This window comes from Chlamydotis macqueenii, chromosome 1, assembly GCF_036417535.1.
Source record: "Chlamydotis macqueenii isolate bChlMac1 chromosome 1, bChlMac1.mat, whole genome shotgun sequence".
Classification (NCBI taxonomy): domain Eukaryota; kingdom Metazoa; phylum Chordata; class Aves; order Otidiformes; family Otididae; genus Chlamydotis; species Chlamydotis macqueenii.
Genome location: NC_141556.1, coordinates 84,083,408 through 84,090,764, shown reverse-complemented (window position 1 = coordinate 84,090,764; position 7,357 = coordinate 84,083,408). Strand labels below are relative to the sequence as shown.

The 7,357-nt window shown below is 47.7% G+C and overlaps 1 protein-coding gene across 6 annotated transcripts in view; it reads left to right on the top strand.

Annotated features, from left to right (window-relative positions):
- Nucleotides 1-4,310: 4,310 nt before the first annotated feature.
- The window catches only part of PHC1 (polyhomeotic homolog 1), a 20,506-nt gene continuing 17,459 nt past the window's right edge, over nucleotides 4,311-7,357 (top strand). For 2 of the 6 annotated variants that reach the window (XM_086758668.1, XM_086758620.1), the window contains exon 1: nucleotides 4,311-4,410. The gene's annotated coding sequence lies outside the window, so the exon portion shown is untranslated. Of the gene's footprint in view, nucleotides 4,411-4,568; nucleotides 4,589-4,991; nucleotides 5,214-7,357 lie in introns of those variants that run through there. The other 4 variants (XM_086758630.1, XM_086758639.1, XM_086758649.1 and 1 more) reach the window with 3 other exon arrangements.

Below are 7,357 nucleotides of genomic sequence, written 5' to 3'. Positions count from 1 at the left end.
GAATGGTAAGGCTTGTTACTGAGGACTGTTGGACAACATACAGAGTCTAAGGTTTATTCTTAAGGTTTTTTTCTCTTTTTTTGAGGTAAAAGATGACCTAGAGTTTTCTCTTGCACCTGCAGGACTTTAATAGGCTTTTTAAATAGCTACCACTGAGAACCATATAAGACTCCATGGATCCATAGAATCATAGAATAGTTAGGGTTGAAATGGACCTTTAGAAGTCATCTAGTTCAACTTCCCTGCAAGAAGCAGAGACATCTTCCACTAGATCAGGTTGCTCAGAGCCCCATCCAACCTGGCCTTGAATCTCCTCCATGACCTTGCCAGGCACAGAGGTGAGACTGACGGGCCTGTAGTTCCCCAGGTTTCCCTTTTTAAAAGTGGGGGTTATGTTACCCCTTTTCCAGTCAGTGGGAACTTCATCAGACTTCCATGACTCATCTCATGATCCATGCTGCCTCCATGCAAGGTAAGTATACTTATGAACTCACATGTGACATCTTCCTAATTTTTAATTTTATTCTATAGAATAGTTTTCTATCAAGCTGCATCAAGGTGTTTGTATCAACTCACAGTTAAATTCAAGACATGCAATAGATGAATAAGTAATTTTTTAAACTTGTTTTTTTTTCAACTTAAGGGTAGAGGTCCTGGAATGTGGCTTATCTTTGACATTCAAAGAGGCTTCTTTCCCCATAAAAGTCTAAAACTTGTGACCTCTTGTGTTGTACAGTTTGCTGCACAGTGGGCTTATTCCCACACTCTCTCTTATGTTGATAAGTGATGTAGATGTAGTTGATACTGTCTTGATGGCCAGGTCCAGTAGCATTTGGAAGCAGACTGATATGTATCAGCTTTTGCTTGTTGACCTAGTTTTCCTTTCGTATGCAGTTCACATCTTAAAGGCAAGGGTGAGGAGAAGGGTGCCTTCGGGGTACTGCAGATAACTGACCCCTGGTGCTGGCTCCTCGAACACAGACAAAGCATTCTGATCTTCCCTTTATGTGTTCCAACTTCCCACTCCCTGCAGGGAGCAGAAAGGTGGTTTGGCATGCATTGACCTGGGTTTTTTTTGTTTTTTTTGAGGAATGGGAAACAAAGATAAAGAGACATGTATTGGAGCCTCTCCACTTTCTCAGCTTGCAAATTTGGAGAAGCCTTGTAATGTAGGAACTGCAGATTGGCATAGGATCACTCATGCAGGAAATAAAGTGTAGGGCAGGGATACAGGAAAGGCGATGGTATATAAAGACTTGTCTGAAATGCAGGGCTGGAGAAGTCAGAAATGCAGGGCTGGAGAAGTCAGAGGAGCACTTGGAAACTAGCACAGACAGATGAGCTTTTGCTCAGAGACAGGACAGAATGGCAACCAGACCCTGGATTTGCTGCGATCATCACCTGTCCATCTTCTTCCTTCTGGAGACGGTGATGGGTCACCTGGCTAGGGCTAGCAGGAGGTTGTTGAAGAGATCCAGTGATGTGGTGAGGCTGTGGATGGATGGGTGTCTACGTGTCGGAAGGTGTGGATACCAAAAGCAGAGATCTCTGCAGCCTGTAAAAAGTACATTGCAGTGAGTGCAACGTAGACTTACCCCACATTCCCAGTTTACTGGAACATGTCATGTCAACCTCTTCTCTGAGCAGGGAGACATCCCAGGCTTGGAGGTTGGCCTAATTTGGATTTCTGGCTCCCCTTGCACCTTCATGCTATAGGTCTAAGGGATTAGCTCTTGGTGGCTGAGGCTGAATATATTACAAGTTGCCATGTTCCCTGACAGTGTGTATCATCCCAGCCTTCCCCACCACATAAGAAAGGACTTTCCTTCTGAGGCACCTGAAGATTGTGGTCTCAGACTAAAGTAAGTAAATGGGTGTGGGAAAGGGAAAGATGGCAAACGCAGACACGTAGGCTAGATATTCATTTATATGCCTGTACTGTATGAATCTATACGGCACAGTATGCAGACACATCCTTATGCTAAGCAGTGTTGTTTACTCACCTGTATATAAGGTTCATGTGCTACCGCTGTCTCGCTGATAATTTGGAAAAAACGTGTAAACTCAGAAGGTGCAATTTTCCTGCAGAGCCACTGAGTGTCACCATCGCTTCGTGGCTTGCTCTATAAGATGCCGTTTCTCCAGCAGAACTTTGCTAAAATGGGTTGGAACGGAAAAAAAAATAAATTCATTGGAATGAAAATGGGTTTCTTCTTGCTGAGAAGCCCAGAGCTGGGAAGATCTGCACCTAAGATGTGAGCAAGCGATGCTATCTATGAAACAAATCCTGGTTTATATTTAGGCATATAGTGTGTGACAGGTTTCCAGCCAGACCGTATAAGTTAGTTTCAAAAATTGTAGCATGAGCCTCAATGACAACAATTATGAGATGGAACAATTGCTTCATGAGGAGACACTAAAAAGGCCAGGATTCCACCATTTGGTGAGCGGAAAGAGCAGAATTTGGTGAGCAGATGAGGAACTGATATTTACAAAAATAATGAAGGCGGTGGATAAAGTAAATGGAAAACTGTTCTTGAGTAAATCTTTGACAAACTAGGGGCATGTGATAAAACTAGCTGTTAATCAATTTAAACTAACGGAAAACCAGGGGAATAGGTTGTCATGTATCCTCCAACATCCCTACTTGCTTGGGTGTGTAAATCCTCAAGTCTTTATAGATTACAACATCCCTCCCCCAGTAAGTCCTAAAGCCTCTTCATTGCAGTAGTTCCCCTTCATTTGGATAGACTGCAGAGTTTCTTCCCTCGAATCGACTTCTATGAATTTTGCAATAGGGTCAAATGTCTTAGTCATTCATCCAGTCCTGAGTGTTTTAGGAGCAGTCAATTCACAGGGATTACAGTGGCTGAGTTCCTCACCTTGTAATTGTTCCTTTGATCACTATCTGACCTTTTATTTTGAATAGCCTTAAATACCTCCTATAGCTTTTTTTTTTTTTTTTTTTTTAGGAGAATCACCTAGACACTTTTCCAGGTGAATTAAAAAACTCCCAGCATTTAGAGCAGATGTTTTTGTTTACAGCCCAAACGGTGTATTTTGCTGCTTTTCAGGCAGCAGTAAATGTTATTCTGTGATTCTAAGTCAACGGGACTGGATCTCCTGTAACTTCATAGTCCAGCACTTTCATTACTGAGCCAGATGCAATGTTCTTGCAACATGAAGCTCAAACATGTCATCTGCAGGAATATTTATGATGCTTATAGCCTCAGTGGTGCTTGAGCTTCTGCATCTTGTACATGTATATGGAGCATGATTTGCTTCTGCTTGTCTTTTGCTTCTTTCCACTTGCCCTTGGACCACGAGCCATCATCCTTAAAGGAAACTCACCAGCTCTCATCAGGATGAGCCACTGGTCTGACCTGATAGGGCATTTCTCATTTTTTTCAGAAACAGTCATGCTAACTACAACACTATTTTTGAAAATGAGTAAGTTTACCCTGAACCACCACTCTTACTCTAAGACAGGCAACTGACAGAAGAACTGATGCTCTTCGAGAGTAACTAAGAGCTTCTCCTCTAAAAGTTGCCAGCAAGCTCTGGCACTGTGGTTTCTTTTTATGCAGGTGTCCACTGTGCACCTTTACGTGTGCTTTATGTGACCTCAACAGAAAAACTTCCCTGTGTCTTGTTTCTTCATCAAAGCATATTCCAGGTACTAAGACAAACATTTTACAACCTACATAAACGGACAAACGTCTAATAAGGTTAGCCAGTCTCCAGAAGAGCCGATGGCAAAGCCTGTCCCAGCACAGAGGGCACCTGCTCCAAGTGGTGAGGAGCACTCAGCGCCTGCTGCACTGCCAGGCCGCGATGCCCATCAACATCTCGATCCCTTGGTCTCCTTCACCGTGCGGGCCCGGCGGGAGGCCGCGACCGAGCCCCTCTCTCCGGCAGGGACGGGCAGGCCCCTGCCCCAGCAGAAGCCCCGTCGTTCCCGCCGGGCCGCGGCTACCGTCACCAGGGCAACGGCAAGCGGCGCCCGGGGAAAGGGATCACGTGCCCGGAAGCGCCGCGAGGGAGGAAGTGACGGAGCGGCGAGGAGCCCTAGAGGCCAAGATTTAAAAAAAAAAAAAAAAAAAGGAGAGAGAGAGGAGGAAAAAAAAAAAGAAAAGAAAAAAAGGGAGGGGGCGGGACCGGCTGAGGCGCGGCGCGCGCGTGTGGACTCCGCCCGGAGCCGCGCGGCGGCGCCAGACTCCCCCTGCGCTGCCCCGCCAGGCCCCGGCCGGCCTGGAGCCGCCGGGACCAGCCGCGAGGTAACGCCCCCGGCCCCGCCCTCCCCCAACACCGGGGCCCCCAGGCACCGCCCCGCCCCGCCCGGCCCGGGCCTGGCCTGGCTGCCCGCGCGCGGGGGGCGTGTCAGGCGGCGGCAGCGGCCTGGAGGCTCCGGTAATGTCAGCAGCGCAGGTCCCTCGGGCGGGTGGGAGGACTCTTGGCGAGGCGGCGGCGGCGGCGTTGGCGTTGGCGCTGTAGCTGCTCCTGCTGCTGCTTCAGGAGCGGAGCGGAGCAGAGCAGAGCAGAGGAGGGCAGGGCCGCGCCGGGCCGCGCCGCGCCGCGCCGGCTGCAGGTGAGGCAAGGCCCGGGGTGCGGGCAGCCGCGGCAGGGAGAGTTTCCAGGGGCCGAGGTGGGCTAGAAGTTGACAGCGGCCGCGGAGCACCAGCCATTGTCTGCCCGGCCCGGCCCCGGGAGCGGCGGCCGGCAACAACTACCCTTCGCAGCCCTGCTCTCGTCTCCCGGGTGGCCGCCGCTCCTGTCCGACGGTGGCCGGGCGTGGAACACGCGCCTTTCTTTAGCTCCCCGCGGCGGATCCCTGCCTCCCGGCCCCGCTGCCCGGGCGAGACGTTTGGCGGGGAAAGACGGACGGCGGGGTGGGGTACAGGTGGTGCTGAGGGTTCTGCGGTCCTCGAGAGTCGCACCCACTGTTGCTCTCAGAACATCTTGGAGTAGAGTTAATGTGTCCCAGCAATTTCACACCTCTGCTTGCCGAGCTTGGAGACTGTCTTGTAGAAAAGTGCAGTAAGAGAGAGAGGAGTCTGCTGTAGTCCTAGCTGCTAATTTTTCTCCCGCCTGTAGGCGTACCTGTGCAAATCTTGTTCGCTAACTTAGTTTCTCGAGGATGAAGTGACAAAACCAGTTACAAGGTTAGAAAATGTTCTGCAGGCAGCAGTCATGTGTCAGGAGGAATGGATGGGGTAAGCGAGTAAAACTTTTCTACTTCCTACCTAGTGTTAAGTGCCTAGAGTAGATGCTTGCCCTGGCCCTTCTGCTCTTGCACTTCAGAAAGGCCAGGAACTTGTAGACAGGCCACCTTTGGTGGTCTTGGTGTGCACTAAGATCAGCGAGTTAGGCTCTGAACTGGCCCATTTTCTCATACTTGCACTACTCCATGAGCTAGTTTTCTCCCTTCTTCTTCCCTTCCTTTCTGCTGTGCTGTCATGGTGTTACTAGGTCTTTGTATCCTCCCGTGTCAGCCCTTTTAGGGTGCAGTTCTGTGTTAGGCCTGATCCAATTTAGCTGTTGTTCAAAGGTTAATTTCCAGTAAGGGCCACGCTGTTACCCTGGGTGTTTTGTTTTGTTTTGGTTTTTTTTTTGTTTTGTTTTTTTTTTTGTTTTGGTTTTTTGGTTGGTTGGTTTTTTTTTTTTTTTTGAGATCTACTGATTACATTTGTAAGGTGAGTTGGTTAACTCAATCTTCTGAAAAACCCATCATTTAATCATTTTTAGTAGATTATCCATCTCATGAAGCAGCTAGCTGGAAGCAGCAAGTGATCTGGTAGCCCAGTGATCACTAGATTTTTGTAAGAGGAGGGTGCTGGAAGATGTCCTTGGAGGAAGGGAGAGGGTGTAATCTGTGTTACTTTGTGTGGCAAATCTGTGTTACTATGTTTGGATCGGATTACACCAACATGGAGCTGCATCCTTAGATGAACTTGCCTGGGGAAATACCGTGCCTTTTCACTTTTGTGTTTGGAAAGGGTTTTGCTGGATAACCCTGCTTGCTGTAAGTGACTTAAAATTCTTACTGCCCTTCTGCAAAGGGACAGTGTGCTTTTCTATCTATGCCCCCAAAAGGCCTTTTGACTACATAGAGACGTGAATTTTTTTATGCCTCTCATCCCAGAGGTGTTTCAGTAGGATTCTGTTTGTGCTAGGACCTGATTTTGAGAAGATCTAGATCAATGTGCAACTCTCAAAAATACTAGAAATCTAGGGAATCAATGTTGCTGTTTACTGAAGCAACACAGATTGGTGGAGCAGAGCAGCAAGTCAGAAGCCAGGTTTCTCCTGCTGGTACAGCTGTTGAGTGCTACAGCTAAGCTGAACTTTAGTTACCGTCTTTTCTCTCTCACTGGCACTTGTGGCATCACAAGTGAACTAACAGCAACTCACTGATCTGGCAGAAAATTATATCTAGGGTAGCTTTTCTACAAAGTTAACAAGTTGATCTAGTGAGCACCAGAAGCGAGGTAAATGCTGGGAGGAACCTGCAAAGGGAGGTTCAGAGTGGACGAGACAACAGAAAGTGTCTCCTATTTGTAGCTGAGCTACTAGATAACTTGGTGTAATGTGTGTAGCGTCACTCTCACTTGCATTTTAAACCCATGCAAAAGACATTTGTCTACCACAGTTCATTTCTTTCAAAAAGTGTGTATTCTTTCGCTTCTCAATTTATTTATTTTCAGACTTCATTTACTTTTTGTAGTACTGTCCCCTGGGGAAGATATTTAAGGCAGTTGTCTTCTCCAGAGCTTTTATGTTCTAGATAGGTGTATTGACCAACTGTTTCTAACTGTAATATTGTGCCTGAATACGGTGCATGTCTCCGTTGAGGAGAAGGTGACTGCAAGGCAGAATTACGGATGGCTACTGCTGAAGCAGTGCAGGAAGCCAGTGCTGGATTAGCGGGGAAATGTCTGGGCAGGACTTGAGGGCAGAGATAAAGGTGCGTGGGGAAGAGAGGACTGGAGCAGCAGCTATCTGCTTGCCAGTTATAGAGTTTTCCAGATTTTGAGGAGCAGGTTTGGAGCAGCAGCTCCCCGGTTTAGCCAGCCATCCTCTGCAGTGTTAGTGCTGTTGCCCTATTTTAGTAATCTGCTACCCTTAACACTATTCCAGAATATTAAAAGTTGTCTGGTTGAGACTGTTGTTGCACCTTTTTCCTGCTACGCTGGTTTGTTTGTTTATGCACCTGGAAAAAGTTGTGTTTGGTGAAGGCTGTGAAGCTTGAAATCTCTGGATTTTAAAAGGCCTAGATACAGGGGCTGTGCTGGTGCTGTGGGATCCTGGAAACTTAGGGGTCTCATTTAGAGGTGTCTCAGATATGTTGCAGCGGAGC